Consider the following 17,154-nt stretch of genomic DNA (forward strand, 5'->3'; position numbering starts at 1 on the left):
AAGGAGTAAGCGTCTTTTAATTTCATGGCTGCAGTCACCATCTGTAGTGATTTTGGAGCCCAGAAAAATAAAGTCTGACACTGTTTCCATTGTTTCCCCATCTATTTCCCATGAAGTGGTGGGACCGGATGCCATGATCTTCGTTTTCTAAATGTTGAGCTTTAAGCCAACTTTTTCACTCTCCTCTTTCACTTTCATCAAGAGGCTTTTGAGTTCCTCTTCACTTTCTGCCATAAGGGTGGTGTCATCTGCATATCTGAGGTTATTGATATTTCTCCCGGCAATCTTGATTCCAGCTTGTGTTTCTTCCAGTCCAGCGTTTCTCATGATGTACTCTGCATATAAGTTAAATAAACAGGGTGACAATATACAGCCTTGATGAACTCCTTTTCCTATTTGGAACCAGTCTGTTCCATGTCCAGTTCTAACTGTTGCTTCCTGACCTGCATAAAGGTTTCTCAGGATGTAGATCAGGTGGTCTGGTATTCCCATCTCTTGAAGACTTTTCCACGGTTTATTGTGATCCACACAGTCAAAGGCTTTGGCATAGTCAATAAAGCAGAAATAGATGTTGTTCTGGAACTCTCCTGCTTTTTCTACGATCCAGCAGATGTTGGCAATTTGATCTCTGGTGCCTCTGCCTTTTCTAAAACTAGCTTGAACATCAGGAAGTTCATGGTTCACATATTGCTGAAGCCTGGCTTGGAGAATTTTGAGCATTACTTTACTAGTGTGTGAGATGAGTGCAATTGTGCAGTAGTTTGATCATTCTTTGGCATTGCCTTTCTTTGGGATTAGAATGAAAACTGACCTTTTCCAGTTCTGTGGCCACTGCTGAGTTTTCCAAATTTGCTTGCATATTGAGTGCAGCACTTTCACAGCATCATCTTTCAGGATTTGGAATAGTGCAACTGGAATTCCATCACCTCCACTAGCTTTATTCATAGTGATGCTTTCTAAGGCCCACTTGACTTCACATTCCAGAATGTCTGGCTCTAGATGAGTGATCACACCATTGTGATTATCTGGGTCGTGAAGATCTATTTTGTACAGTTCTTCTGTGTATTCTTGCCATCTCTTCTTAATATCTTCTGCTTCTGTTAGGTCCATACCATTTCTGTCCTTTATCGAGCTCATCTTTGCATGAAATGTTCCTTTGGTATCTCTGATTTTCTTGAAGAGATCCCTAGTCTTTCCCATTCTGTTGTTTTCCTCTATTTCTTTGCATTGATCACTGAAGAAGGCTTTCTTATCTCTTCTTGCTATTCTTTGGAACTCTGCATTCAGATGTTTATATCTTTCCTTTTCTCCTGTGCTTTTCACTTCTCTTCTTTTCACAGCTATCTGTAAGGCCTCCCCAGACAGCCATTTTTCTTTTTTGCATTTCTTTTCCATGGGGATGGTCTTAATCCCTGTCTCGTGTACAATGTCACGAACCTCATTCCATAGTTCATCAGGCACTCTATCTATCAGATCTAGGCCCTTAAATCTATTTCTCCCTTCCACTGTATAATCATAAGGGATTTGATTTAGGTCATACCTGAATGGTCTAGTGGTTTTCCCTACTTTCTTCAATTTCAGTCTGAATTTGGCAATAAGGAGTTCATGGTCTGAGCCACAGTCAGCTCCTGGTCTTGTTTTTGCTGACTGTATAGAGCTTCTCCATCATTGGCTGCAAAGAATATAATCAATCTGATTTTGGTGTTGACCATCTGGTGATGTCCATGTGTAGAGTCTTCTCTTGTGTTGTTGGAAGAGGGTGTTTGCTATGACCAGTGCATTTTCTTGGCAAAACTCTATTAGTCTTTGCCCTGCTTCATTCTGTATTCCAAGGCCAAATTTGCCTGTTACTCCAGGTGTTTCTTGACTTCCTACTTTTGCATTCCAGTCCCCTATAATGAAAAGGACATCTTTTGGGGGTGTTAGTTCTAAAAGGTCTTGTAGGTCTTCATAGAACCGTTCAACTTCAGCTTCTTCAGCGTTACTGGTTGGGGCATAGACTTGCATTACTGTGATATTGAATGGTTTGCCTTGGAAATGAACAGAGATCATTCTGTCGTTTTTGAGATTGCATCCAAGTACTGCATTTCGGACTCTTTTGTTGACCATCATGGCCACTTCATTTCTTCTGAGGGATTCCTGCCCACAGTAGTAGATATAATGGTCATCTGAGTTAAATTCACCCGTTCCAGTCCATTTCAGTTCGCTGATTCCTAGAATGTCAACATTCACTCTTGCCATCTCTTGTTTGACCACTTCCAATTTGCCTTGATTCATGGACCTGACATTCCAGTTTCCTATGCAATATTGCTCTTTACAGCATTGGACCTTGCTTCTATCACCAGTCACATCCACAGCTGGGTATTCTTTTTGCTTTGGCTCCATCCCTTCATTCTTTCTAGAGTTATTTCTCCACTGATTTCCAGTAGCATATTGGGCACCTACTGACCTGGGGAGTTTCTCTTTCAGTATCCTTTCATTTTTGCCTTTTTATACTGTTCATGGGGTTCTCAAGGCAAGAATACTGAAGTGGTTTGCCATTCCCTTCTCCAGTGGACCACATTCTGTCAAATCTCTCCACCATGACCCACTCGTCTTGGGTTGCTCCACGGGCATGGCTTAGTTTCATTGAGTTAGACAAGGCTGTGGTCCTAGTGTGATTAGATTGACTAGTTTTCTGTGAGGATGGTTTCAGTGTGTTTGCCCTCTGATGCCCTCTTGCAACACCTACCGTCTTACTTGGGTTTCTCTTACCTTGGGCGTGGGGTATCTCTTCACGGCTGCTCCAGCAAAGCACAGCCATTGCACCTTACCTTGGATGAGGGGTATCTCCTCACTGCCGCCCTTCCTGACCTTCAATGTGGGATAGCTCCTGAGCCCAAATGTGATTTAGTACTCTTTCCTGCTTCATATAATGAGGTGCCTGGTTAGTTTCAAGCTCAGATGCTCAAACTGAGAGCACACCAAGCACCTGAGCTGGCCTAGCAGGAGAGTGAGGGAAGGACTGGGTAGAAAGATCAGGAATGCATATTTCAATAACACTGAAACATTTCTGTGTTTCAAAATATGGGGAGGAGGAGGAGGGCAGAGCAGGAGACTGCACATGACTATTAAAGGAAACAGCATTAATGTCTGGTTCATGAACTAACCCTTAAGGCAATTCCAAGTGGGAAATTTTTCAGAGATTACTGAGCATAGCACCATTACTGGAAGAAGTATATGATTTTAAAGACATTCATTTGGATGCATAACATATGATATGTTTAGATGAAAGCATCATTACTTTAGACAGTGTTCTTCAAAGTATGATCCCTGGACCGACAACATCAGCATCACTGAACATGTAAATCAAATATGTAAATCAAACCTACTAAACTACAGACTGAATATTTTAACAGAAATTCTAGGTGATTCTGATGCATGCTAAGGATGAAGACTACTGCTTTAGAGCCACATATTTTTCAGCTGGATATTCCTGGATTGTGCAATTATCTCATCTATATCTAACGTGTTTCAGTAAAGCTGGTTTAAAATTAGGAAGTATCATGAATCCTTGTGCTAATCTCTTTTTTTAACATGCAAAGTGTTCTTTTTAATGGGAAAAAAACATTAATTGCCATCCAATAGAAACAGCTGTGTATTGCCCAGGGAACCTTCTGTTTACAAAAGTAAAATTCCTTAATAGAACAAGCACGTTGTTTATGCAAGGACGAGCACAGGAACCATTTACTGGTGCACTGCTATATAAATTGTGTTTGTTTGTAATATTAATCAATTTGCAGCATTAAATAGTTCACTTTCTTGGGAACACTAGAGAAAACCACTTTATCAAAGAAAAAGTTAAGGACAGAAAATTTGGAAAATTACATAAAGTACTCAACTGATGAAATTTCTAAATATTTTAACAAGGAAAGATGCATGAGTCAATATGATGCTAGACAATCACAGGCATATTTTATTGAGCTACTTAATATTCAGAGCTTCTACCTAAAGCTGGAATAATATTAAATTTCATAAATTAAATGGATTTGGACTGGTAAAATACTCAAACATTTCTCTCTTTATATGGTGACCTAGTTCATCTTTATTTTTTTCTCTTTCATTTTTAAGACATAACCTATCCCCGGAGCTATCACATATACACATACCTAGGGAATATGTATTAATAGTTTAAAAATGATGTCTTTTAGACTTCCATTAGAGTTTGTTACAGTATTGCTTACAGAAATAAATCATATTATTATTGCATTTGTATATTTATTCAAAACTAATTTTATAATGTATATCTGTGCTTAGTCGCTCAGTCATATCCAACTCTCTGCGACCCCATGAACTGTAGACCACCAGGATCCTCTGTCCATAGGGATTCTCCCTACTGGAGTGGGTTGCCATTCCCTTCCCCAAATGTCTATCTACTCAATCCTATTATGATGAAACGTAACAATTAGAGATAGACACGTGTTTGTAAGAGACAGTATATAAGGTAATGAGAAGAATCAGGGTTTAATATTGGCTCTGACATTACTAGTCTTATGACCTTAGTTTACTTAACCATTCTGAGTCTAAGGTTCTGGTCTCTAAAATGAAAATTTTAAACATATAATATATATAGGACTATTATGAATACATCATTTGGTTAATTGCTCTTTATGGGACCAATCATAATGTCACTCCTCTTCCCATATAAAACACAGCCTCAACAAATGCTTGGTGTGGGTTTCTTTTGGATCTCAGTGAAAGGAATGGACTTTACATGTGTATACCTCTGGGTCAAGGACAGAACCACCAGTGTAAGAACTGAGAGAAGCATGAGCATGTCAACTGCATGAAACCCTAGAAAGTATAGGGAAATTATATTTGCTGCCACAGGTCACAGCAGATACAATTTCATACATTTATCATGAAAACAAGTTTAACCAAATTTCTGAGATGGCTGGGAAGTGTCAACTGCCTTCTGGGTTACATACAAGGAATACATTTCAGGCTCTGTCCTCTTGAGTATTAATACCAAATACTAGTTCCCTTACCCAAGTTTGCAACTGAGGTTTAGAACAACTGATTCAGAGCTACAGCACTCTCTCTCATGTAAGCTCCAAATATATACTGAAGCCTGGGCCAGGGCTCTTATCAGGAGCACGCCAAGTACTCCAGCTGTACCGGCTGGAGATGAGGGAAGGCTGGACATTCCCATGTCATGCAGACACTGTACAATGTTGAACTTAATGACTCTAGTCAGTTCCAACACATCTCTCCTTTCAATAACCAAATGGTTCCTGGCCCACCCAGCACAAGTTCAGAAACCCACCCAGCACAGCCATATCTGGCACCTGTCATGTCAAAAGTAAATGAGCCCTGATGAATGAAGGACATAGGAACATCCACAAGCTCAGAAAAGCAAAAAAGGAAAAGCAAAGATACTTTAATCCTTTTTGAGTAGTCATCATTTTCACTTTAGAGAACATTGCCAGCAGTCCAGTTTAAGTACATATTTTCCAAGAGAAAATTATTGGTCTTTTTCAGGCTGGGAACATCTGATATCCATATAAGAGCACATTTGTCAGATTATGATTTCTGTACTTTTAAATATAAATAAAAATACATAAATATCTCTACATTTAACTGTATAGATGTGAAAGTGAAAGTCGCTCAGTCATGTAGGACTCTTTGTAACCCCATGGACTATACGATCCATGGAATTCTCCAGGCCAGAATACTGGAGTGGGTAGCCGTTCCCTTCTGCAGGGGATTTTCCCATCCCAGGGATTGAACCCAGGTCTCCTGCATCGCAGGCAGTTTCTTTACCAGCTGAGCCACCCATACTCATTATTCCATTTTACTCCAAGGCACAGGTTTGAGACTGGAGCCAAGCACAATAGTAAATAAATTGAGCCAAAGTGGATGTGGCTGTAATGGTGAAATTGTTCAACAGATAAAAGCTGTTAAATTTTTGCTCATTTTTCTACTCCATGACTATTCAGACCTAAAGCAAATAAGTCACAAAACACATTTAGATTCATCTTATACATTTTAACTCAATGATGGGTTTTAATCATTTATTGATTTAAAAGAAAGGGATGTTACAACTATGGGTAAATTGATAAAACCATTTCAGATCTTTCACTGAGAAGCATGTTGCTCATTAGCCGTTATAAGAATCAATAAACCATCATGAGTATAGACCTACAAAGATTTAAAACACAAATGAAATACAGAGGAAAACATTGACAACTAGATGACAAGGGGTTAATTATATCATTATTTAAAGAGCTCTTTAATATGAAAAAGGCTAATGACTCAGTAGCAAAATGGGCAAAGAACAATGGAAAAAAGCTCACAAAAATTGCAATAGTTTGTTAACAGACATAATAGTAGAAATGTAAATGAAAGCCATAATAAAGTACCATTTTTCTCTTATTGGCAAAGACCAAGAAGTGTCAACCAGCACATGAGAAAATAAACCTTCTACTACATGGCTCAGAAGGGAACGCAAACTGTCAGGAAATTAGTCAATGTCATCTAAATTAATATGCACACCAACTTTGACCCAGCAACTCCATTTCCATTAATATAAATTTGTTATATGTATATACACAAGCATGCACAAATACACTTAAAATAATATCCTTTCTATTAATAGTTACTTAAAATTAAAATGACCAACCAGAAATAACCTGAACATTCAACAGTAGACTGATTAGACCAATCATGACCTACAGTGCAACTGAATACTATGTAGAGATCAAGAAAAGTGGTATGCTGAAGTGGAATGCTCTTAAAGTTAAATAGATATCAAAGTGTTGTGTGTAATATACTAGGGCATGCATGCTTAGTCATGTCTGGCTCTTAGCGACCCCATGGACCGTAGTTCTGCCAGGCTCCACTGTCTATGGAATTTTCCAAACAGGAATACTAATACTAAAATCTGTAGTAAATTTTTATAACATTAGTTCAGAGCATCAATATGAAGACAAATCCACATCATGTACCTCTGATATGGCACAGACAGATATGATATACTTGAAAAATATATAAGTGCAATCTAATCATGATAAACATCAGATAAATTCAAACTGAAATACATTCTCTAAGACAACTGATTTGTATTCATCAAAAGAAATAACAGAAGAACTAAAAAACTGCCCCCAGATTGAAGAAGATTAAGGAGATAATAGCAACTAAAAGCAATACGAGATCTTGAATTGTATCCTGATCCCTGAAAAAAAAGACATTGAGGGCAGCGAATAGCTAAAATTTAAACATGTCATTTTATTAGTATTATTACTAACCAAATATTAAATTTTAGTTATAATTACATTTTTCTGAAAGTTGTTAACATAAGATAAAATTAGTAAAAGATATGCACAAATGTTCTGAACTATATCTGAAACTTTTCAGTAAATCTAAAATTATTTCAAAATAAAAACTTTAAAAAATCCTCATATGCATTATATCCATTTTTTTAAAGCATAACTATTTCTGGTGACACAATAAACCATTGACAGTGTGCCCTCTGAAAGTAAATATGAGATCTGAACGATCTGGGGAAAAACAAATACCTCCTTTTCCATTGCTTATCTTTTCTTCCTTTTTTTAAAACCTTGTCAATAAAGTGTTGACTATATCTTTTCAATAAAATGTAATTAATCAAAAGTAAGGAAACAATGGTTAAGTGTATCAATATTACTTTTTAAATTTTCTTAAATTATTAAAAATCAGTTTTAATAACATTTTAAGTTTGGTCATCAAAGATTATTGCAATATGCTTATAAAAAATATGCCTGCAATGCAGGAGACCCGGGTTTGATTCCTGGGTCTGGAAGATCCCCTGGAGAATGAAATGGCAACTCGCTTCAGTATTCTTGCCTGGAAAATCCCCATGGACAGAGGAGCCTGGTGGGTTACAGTCCATGAGGTCACAAAGAGTTGGACACGACTGAGCAACTAACACACTTTCACAAAAAATATCCCACAAAAACATATCAACTATTGTTTATGGGTATATGTGGGTATAGATAGGGATATGTGTGAAAAAAGAATCTTACTCTGATAAAAGAATCTTAAAATGCTCTTTTCCTGTTATTGCAGTGTGAGGAACCATGAGCAGCAAAGTCTTCCACAACACTCTCTTTGAGGAGTGGCAGGAAGTCCTGCACAGCAATCAGCATAAATGCTAGAAGATTTTGGAGATGATGGATCAGCCAGAAGAACTATGACCCTCAGAAGGACAAATGCTTCTCGGGCACCATCAGGCTTAAGTCCACTCCCCACCCCAAGTTCTCCGTATGTGTCTTGGGGTACCAGCAGCACTGTGATGAGGCCAAGGCTGTGGATATCCCCTACACGGACATTGAGGTGCTGAAGAAACTCAATAAGAACAAGAAACTGGTCAAGAAGTTTGCCAAGAAATATGCCTTTTTGGCTTCAGAGTCTCTGATCAAGCAGATCCCATGAATCCTGGGCCCAGGCCTGAATAAGGCTGACAAGTTGCCTTCCTTGCTGACCCACAGTGAGAACATGGAGGCCAAAATTGATCAAGTGAAGTCCACAATCAAGTTCCAGATGAAGAAGGTGCTGTGTCTGGCAATGGCTGTTGGCCATGTGAAGATGACAGATGATGAGTTTGTGTACAACATCCACTTAGCTGTAAACTTCCTGATGTCATTGCTCAGAAAAACTGTCAGAACATCAGGGCCTTGTACATTAAGAGCACCATGGGCAAGCCCCAGCATCTGTACTAAACACAGCTTAATAAACCATACTCAACTATACTCAAAAAAACCAAACAAACAAACAAAAAAAAAAACCCTTAAAATGATATTGTTACTATTCAACATAGTTTTGGAAGTTTTGGCCACAGCAATCAGAGCAGAAAAAGAAATAAAAGGAATCCAAATTGGAAAAGAAGAAGTAAAGCTCTCACTGTTTGCAGATGACATGATCCTCTACATAGAAAACCCTAAAGACTCCACCAGAAAATTACTAGAACTAATCAATGACTATAGTAAAGTTGCAGGATATAAAATCAACACACAGAAATCCCTTGCATTCCTATACACTAATAATGAGAAAACAGAAAGAGAAATTAAGGAAACAATTCCATTCACCATTGCAACGGAAAGAATAAAATACTTAGGAATATATCTACCTAAAGAATCTAAAGACCTATATATAGAAAACTATAAAACACTGGTGAAAGAAATCAAAGAGGACACTAACAGATGGAGAAATATACCATGTTCATGGATTGGAAGAATCAATATAGTGAAAATGAGTATACTACCCAAAGCAATCTATAGATTCAATGCAATCCCTATCAAGCTACCAACAGCATTCTTCACAGAGCTAGAACAAATAATTTCACAATTTGTATGGAAAAACAAAAAACCTCGAATAGCCAAAGCGATCTTGAGAAAGAAGAATGGAACTGGAGGAATCAACCTACCTGACTTCAGGCTCTACTACAAAGCCACAGTTATCAAGACAGTATGGTACTGGCACAAAGACAGAAATATAGATCAATGGAACAAAATAGAAAGCCCAGAGATAAATCCACGCACATATGGACACCTTATCTTCGACAAAGCAGGCAAGAATATACAATGGATTAAAGACAATCTCTTTAACAAGTGGTGCTGGGAACTCTGGTCAACCACTTGTAAAAGAATGAAACTAGAACACTTTCTAACACCATACACAAAAATAAACTCAAAATGGATTAAAGATCTAAACGTAAGACCAGAAACTATAAAACTCCTAGAGGAGAACATAGGCAAAACACTCTCTGACATATATCACAGCAGGATCCTCTATGACCCACCTCCCAGAATATTGGAAATAAAAGCAAAAATAAACAAATGGGACCTAATTAACCTTAAAAGCTTCTGCACATCAAAGGAAACTATTAGCAAGGTGAAAAGACAGCCTTCAGAATGGGAGAAGATAATAGCAAATGAAGCAACTGACAAACAACTAATCTCGAGAATATACAAGCAACTCCTACAGCTCAACTCCAGAAAAATAAATGACCCAATCAAAAAATGGGCCAAAGAACTAAGTAGACATTTCTCCAAAGAAGACATACAGATGGCTAACAAACACATGAAAAGATGCTCAACATCACTCATTATCAGAGAAATGCAAATCAAAACCACTATGAGGTACCATTTCACACCAGTCAGAATGGCTGCGATCCAAAAGTCTACAAGTAATAAATGCTGGAGAGGGTGTGGAGAAAAGGGAACCCTCTTACACTGTTGGTGGGAATGCAAACTAGTACAGCCACTATGGAGAACAGTGTGGAGATTCCTTAAAAAACTGGAAATAGACCTGCCTTATGATCCAGCAATCCCACTGCTGGGCATACACACTGAGAAAACCAGAAGGGAAAGAGACACGAGTACCCCAATGTTCATCGCAGCACTGTTTATAATAGCCAGGACATGGAAGCAACCTAGATGTCCATCAGCAGATGAATGGATAAGAAAGCTGTGGTACATATACACAATGGAGTATTATTCAGCCATTAAAAAGAATACATTTGAATCAGTTCTAATGAGGTGGATGAAACTGGAGCCTATTATACAGAGTGAAGTAAGCCAGAAAGAAAAACACCAATACAGTATACTAACGCATATATATGGAATTTAGAAAGATGGTAACAATAACCCTGTGTACGAGACAGCAAAAGAGACACTGATGTATAGAACAGTCTTATGGACTCTGTGGGAGAGGGAGAGGGTGGGAAGATTTGGGAGAATGGCATTGAAACATGTAAAATATCATGTATGAATGAGATGCCAGTCCAGGTTCGATGCACGATACTGGATGCTTGGGGCTGGTGCACTGGGACGACCCAGAGGGATGGAATGGGGAGGGAGGAGGGAGGAGGGTTCAGGATGGGGAACACACGTATACCTGTGGTGGATTCATTTTGATATTTGGCAAATCTAATACAGTTATGTAAAGTTTAAAAAATAAAATAAAATAAAATAAAAAAAGTTTTAAATGTGAAGAAAAACATGAACTTTTGATATTACAATATTTTAAATAAAACTAAAAAGCAATTCTGTAAGATACAAGTTGGCAGTGTGGTGAGCTGTACCTATTCAAGCTGCAACTACTGCTATTTTGAGCAACTTTTGATTCTATTCTCCAACTATGGGCATGAAATCAGGCCACAAGAACTCACCTCCTAGTAAGGATTTGACCCTATGGTACTTAAGGTCTCTACTTTTGAATTATCTTCCTAATGTAGAATTTAATACAATCCCCTGTTATAAGTGTTTCTTGAACAAATATATTAATATAATGATACTCTGCATTTTTAAATATTTTCCTACTTTTTATCATCCAGTCCAATTTCAATAGAGCCAATCTGTGCATTGAGATATATAAGTTTACACAGTAGAGAAAACCTTACAAAGACAATTTCTGTAATTGAAAAGTTTAGTAGTAGGCATAAAACAAAACAGAGAACTTCATTTCACTACACTCTTCCTGTACTCATTATAATGTTTAGGGCTGACTGAGACAGCTGAATACAATGGGAAATGCTCAATGTTTTTGTCTTTATTAGCATATATAATGCTTCAGTTTGCTGAAAATATAGTTAGTCTTCATTGCACAGTCTTTTCAAAAATATGTTATCATTGCCTTTTCCAATACTATTGGAATGACAAAGATGTTTCATCTACTTATTTATAGATTGTCCCAGTATTGTTCTCCAGCAATTTCTTTTCTAAAGCATAAGTTTTGAAGAGGTGCTTTGTTTTTTTACATAAGACAAAATCTGAGAGTGTTTTCATACTTGGATCATTTGTTGAATGGGGCTAAAATATTATTTAATAATAGAGAAACAAATGAAGACAAGGAGGAAAGAGCAAGACCAACTATATTTTCCACAGCAGTCACTTGGAGAACATGCTTTGTTATCTAAAGAAAGAAAATCTTTCTAGCTCTCTCCATTGCATAAGGACATCTGAAGGCCTATTATAAGATTTTGCAATATGGGTGCTAGGAAACCAGAGTGAACAACATGGTTTGTTTAAATTAACAAATTTAAATTTCTTCCCAGTCACAAGTCATCTGCAAAAATCAATTTCAGCTGAAGTTTTGCCCATGATTTCCTCTAGGCTTACCTTTTATTGTACTGTGTTTGGGCATGAAACATCTAATACTTTATTTTTGTGCATGCCATTTATAAACTGATCAGAAATGGATACTAAAGTGCTTCAAAGCAGAGAAGCTCATTTGACATTCAGAAAATGTGTTTTTGCTAACAAGGCCCTTGAAAGTGAAAGTAGTAAATGTGTTAGTTGCTCAGTTGTGTCCAACTCTTTGTGACCCCGTGAACTGTAGCCTGCCAGGCTTCTCTGTCCATGGAATTCTCCAGACAAGAATACTGGAGTGGGAAGCCACTCCCTTCTCCAAGAGATCTTCCCTACCCAGGAATCGAACCCCAGTCTCCTTCATTGCAGTTGGATTCTTCACCATCTGAGCCACCAGGAAGTCCCAACATGCCCATTATGAATGTTAAAAAACAGAGTTTATATTCACTCCCAAGATCCCTGGGGCCAAGGAAGTATTTGTACTTGCAACATATTCTAATCTAGTGATGCTATAATTTATTAGAAAAATAAGGTATAACTTCATATTAGCTTTTGGTGGTGAGTTTTCTTGGTACATGTGTTTTTCCTGTTGGCTTCAAATACTTTAATGAAGCATCATTTTTGGGTTTCTGTTACGTATCTGCTTGGGAATAAATTGTTATTTGGATGACTTCAGATTGTGTATTTCAGCCGTAGACTGTCAATTACAGGTGAGAAGGATGTATGGAACAATCCACTTCTTCCCTTCTAGGATCTTTTGTTTTCCTTGAGCTTGAAGAGACCTTTTGTTTCTTGAGTCAAGAGCTCTGTCTAAAAATCCTTTGATATGAATTCATTATATTCATGAATTCAAAATGCCATCTAGATGATGATGACACTAGTATTTATATTTATATGAGCGCTGAAGAATTGATGCTTTTGAACTGTGGTGTTGGAGAAAACTCTTGAGAGCCCCTTGGACTGCAAGGAGATCCAACCAGTCCATCCTACAGGAAATCAGTCCTGAATATTCATTGGAAGGACTGATGCTGAAGCTGACACTCCAATACTTTGGTCACCTGATGCAAACTGACTCATTGGAAAAAACCCTGATGCTGGGCAAGATTGAAGGCAGGAGGAGAGGGGGACAACAGAGGATGAGATGATTGGGTGGTATCACCAGCCTGATGAGTTTGACCAAGCTTCAGTAGTTGGTGATGAACAGGGAAGCCTGGCAATCCATGGGGTCATAAAGAGTCAGACATGACTGAGTGACTGAACTGAGGTTGCTATAACAAAGTACCACAGGCTGGTTTGGTTAAATATAACAGAAATTTGTTTCTCACAGTCTGGTGGCTGGAAGTTGAGATCAAGGTGCCAGTACAGTTGAGTTTTGGTGAGGGCCTTCTTCTGCACTGCAGACTGCTATGTTGTGGTATCCTCCCATGGCAGAATGGATTGAGAGCGTTCTCTGAGTTCCATTCATGATGGCTCTATCCTCATGACCTAATTACCTCCTAAAGGCCCCCCCTCCTCATATCATCATATTTTGGATTAGGATTTCAACATATGAATTTTGGAGGGATACAAACATTCAGTCCCTCACACATACCTGACATCACTTGATCTGGGTTCTATGCTCCATGAGGGCACAGGCTGCTTCATTGCTTTATCTCCAGTGCAACACACCATGACCGCTCTATAGTTTGTGCAAACATTTGTGGATTATATGAGTTAATCTTCACAAGTCTGCTAGTGCCTGGAGTTATGCGAGTTATGAGGTTAAGGATACAGCTTTCTGACTGCCAGGTCTGCCCAAAACTTCTGACCTCAACTATGAGGAGTTAGGATCCAGACACAAAGTTAGAGGAAGGATTTCATTTAAAAACTACCCTCATTTCTGATGCCAGCTGCAAGTTCAGGAGTTTCCCAAAATCATCCTCAGGTTTAATGGTCACCTAGGAAGCCTCACAGAATTCACTGAGAGCTATTATAGTCACAGATATGAACTATCACAGAAAAAAAAAGGATGTCAACTAGAATCAGTCAAAGGAAGAGGGCCATAGAGTGGGGTCTCAGAGGGTTTAGCCCCCAGCATCCTTAAGATGCTTTACCCTGCTAACAATCATGTTTGACCAGATGCATGAAATATTGTCAATCTGAGAAGATCACCTGAGCTTCATTCTTGAGAATTTTTATTGGGGCCTCATTATCTTGGAATGTTGATTGACTGATATACCAAGTGGTCCAAGGGGGTCTATCATGAGTTACCTTTATAATTTTTTAATTGGATGATAATTACAATATTCTGATGGTTTTTGCCATACACCAGTATGAATCAGCCATAGGTATACATGTGTCCCCTCCATCCTGAACATCCTGAACCACCCCCTGCACCTCCCTCCCCACCTCCTCCCTCTGGGTTGTCACAAGGCACCAGCTTTGGGTGCCCTGCTTCATGCATCAAACTTGCACTGGTCATCTGTTTTACATATGGTAATGTATATGTTTCAGTGCTATTCCCTCAAATCATCCCACCCTCTCCTCCTCCTACTGAGTCCAAAAGTCTGTTCTTTACATCTGTGTCTCCTTTGCTGCTCTGTATGTAGGAGAGTCGGTACCATCTTTCTAGATTCCATATGTATTCATTACTATACAGTATTTGTCTTTCCCTTTCTGACTGACTTCCCTCTGTATAATGGGCTCCAGATTTATCCACCTCATTTAGGACTGACCATGAGTCACCTTCTTAACATGCACTATTAGATGTAGATCAAGGGGGCCACCGTGAACAACACTCCTATTGAGAGCTGAAGGTTTAGCAGTTACCTTCCAGAGATAGAAACAAAAGCCAGACTTCTCTTTGGGTAAGGACAAAATGAGCATTTCCATTTTATAGATTAAATAAAAATATCATACATCAAAGTCTGACCAGCTGGGGTTGGGACACAGGACTATTTGTTTCTAAGGTTCAGCTTCTATCTCAAATGGACATTTTCTCCCCATCTTGCTAACCTTGCTAATTCTACTTCTTATATTTTTGATCTTCATTAATAGCACCTCCTTTTTTCTAATTTCCCAATGTATGAATATTTGTGTTATCCTTCACTTTTACCTCTATCTCACAATCCAAATAATTTCCAAGTCACATCAATTCTATATGTGTCATAAATGTCTCTCAAATCTGCCTCTTTCTCTTCATTCTTTGCTGGTAATATGTCAGTTCCAGTTTTCACTATATCTGACTTAAAACTGTGCCATATTGCTTTAAGGAGCCTTCTGTCTGCATTATCGACCCACATTCACTATTTCCACTTGGTCATCAGATTGATCTACCAAAAAGAGCAGAGATATTCACGTCACTATTATTCTTAAAAGTTTGCATGATGCTCTTACATAAAACTTAAACTCCTTAGTATGACTAATTTGGCCTTGAACAATCTAAAACCAAATTATATTCCTACTCCCTTTCTTCCACATATTCCCTGGTGCTGGCCATACGGACTTTACTCATTCCATGAATATAATAATATCTATCAAGATTCCATTTTTCTATCATTAGTTTCTGCAAGAATTATCCTTGTCTCCCTCTTCATCTGTCATTGAAATGTAGTAAAAATGTTACCTCAATGGTGATGCTTTCATTTACTTCTCCAGATAGAATTATATGCTCCCTTTCAGAACTGCCATTGTCTATTATTCCTGTTTCAGTAATAGTGTCTAACACATTGTATTTTGATTTATTGATTTACGTGTCCCTTGAATTACACTATATATACTTTATAACGGCAGGAACTCCCTTCAGCAAATAACTAGAGAAATACACTTGGTAAGGGATTATAGTACAATTTCTGAATGAATGCAAGTCCTTTGGATGAGGCTCTGTGTTTTATTCCCCATTGCATTTTTCATGTCTACCACATAGTAAGTGCTAAATAAATCTCTGTTTAAAAACTAAACTTAACCAAGAGGGGATATATAGGTACACATGTAGTTAATTCATGTTGTTGTACAGCAGAAAATAGCAACATTGTAAGGCAATTATACTCCAATTAAGAAAAGTACTTTAAAAATATACACTATTCCCAATAGGAAAAGACATAAACTTAGTGAAGGAATAATGAAGGAGTAAGTGAAGGAATGAATATTCAGTCTCCGCTAAAACCATCAAGCTTGGATTAAATCTTTTTTAATCATCCTAATTCTATTTTTTAGGGTAAATGATAAAAATAACTATCTTAAAGCAAATACAGGTGTGCAAAATTAATCTAATCCCCTGGAGATAATTCCATAAGTTTTAGTGAAATCATACTTCATTCATTTTAATTCATTTCAACATACAAATATTTATGTGGGGCATACAACATGTCCAGAACTATTTCTCAGGCACCAAGTAATTTTCAAAGATAAATAGCACACAGCATCCTCTCTTTAAAACGTTCTGAGTGCAAAAGTGATGGTACAACTAGCGCCTATGAGACATGAAATTATAACACATGTTCAAAACAGTGTCAACACTCAGATTGGGAGTGACCACATCTATTTTGAGAGTCAGCCAATGAATGCATCATGCCCTGGGGAGGATATAACTACATTCAAGAAGGCAGAAGTGAGAGAAAGATGTTTTTTAATCAGTTGATATTTATTTTTGCATTATTTTGAGATTTTTTTTATCAGTTGATATTTATTTTTGCATAATTTTGAGAATCTATACCTGGGAACACTTAAAAAAATTTTTTATTGGAGCATAGTTGATTTACAATGTTGTGTTAGTTTCAGTACAGCAAACTGAGTTATACGTATATATCCACTCTTTTTTTTAGATTATTTCCCCATATAGGCCATTATAGTGTATTAAGTAGAGTTCCCTATTTAGTAGGTCATTATTAGTTATCTATTTTATATATTGGGTTGGCCAGAAGGTTCATCTGGATTTCTCCATAGCATCTAATGGAAACCCCCAAATGAACATTTTGGCCAAGCCAATATATAGTACTGTGTATATCTCAATCCCAATCTCCCAATTTATCCCTCCCCCCACCTTACCTCCTGGTAATCATAAGTCTGT

General features: G+C 37.7%; 1 pseudogene; it reads left to right on the forward strand.

Annotated features, from left to right (window-relative positions):
• Window positions 1-6,186: 6,186 nt before the first annotated feature.
• On the forward strand, window positions 6,187-9,262 carry LOC129657699 (60S ribosomal protein L10a-like; annotated as a pseudogene).
• The last annotated feature ends 7,892 nt before the right edge of the window (window positions 9,263-17,154 follow it).

The sequence above is a fragment of the Bubalus kerabau genome, chromosome 7, assembly GCF_029407905.1.
Source record: "Bubalus kerabau isolate K-KA32 ecotype Philippines breed swamp buffalo chromosome 7, PCC_UOA_SB_1v2, whole genome shotgun sequence".
In the NCBI taxonomy this organism is placed as follows: domain Eukaryota; kingdom Metazoa; phylum Chordata; class Mammalia; order Artiodactyla; family Bovidae; genus Bubalus; species Bubalus kerabau.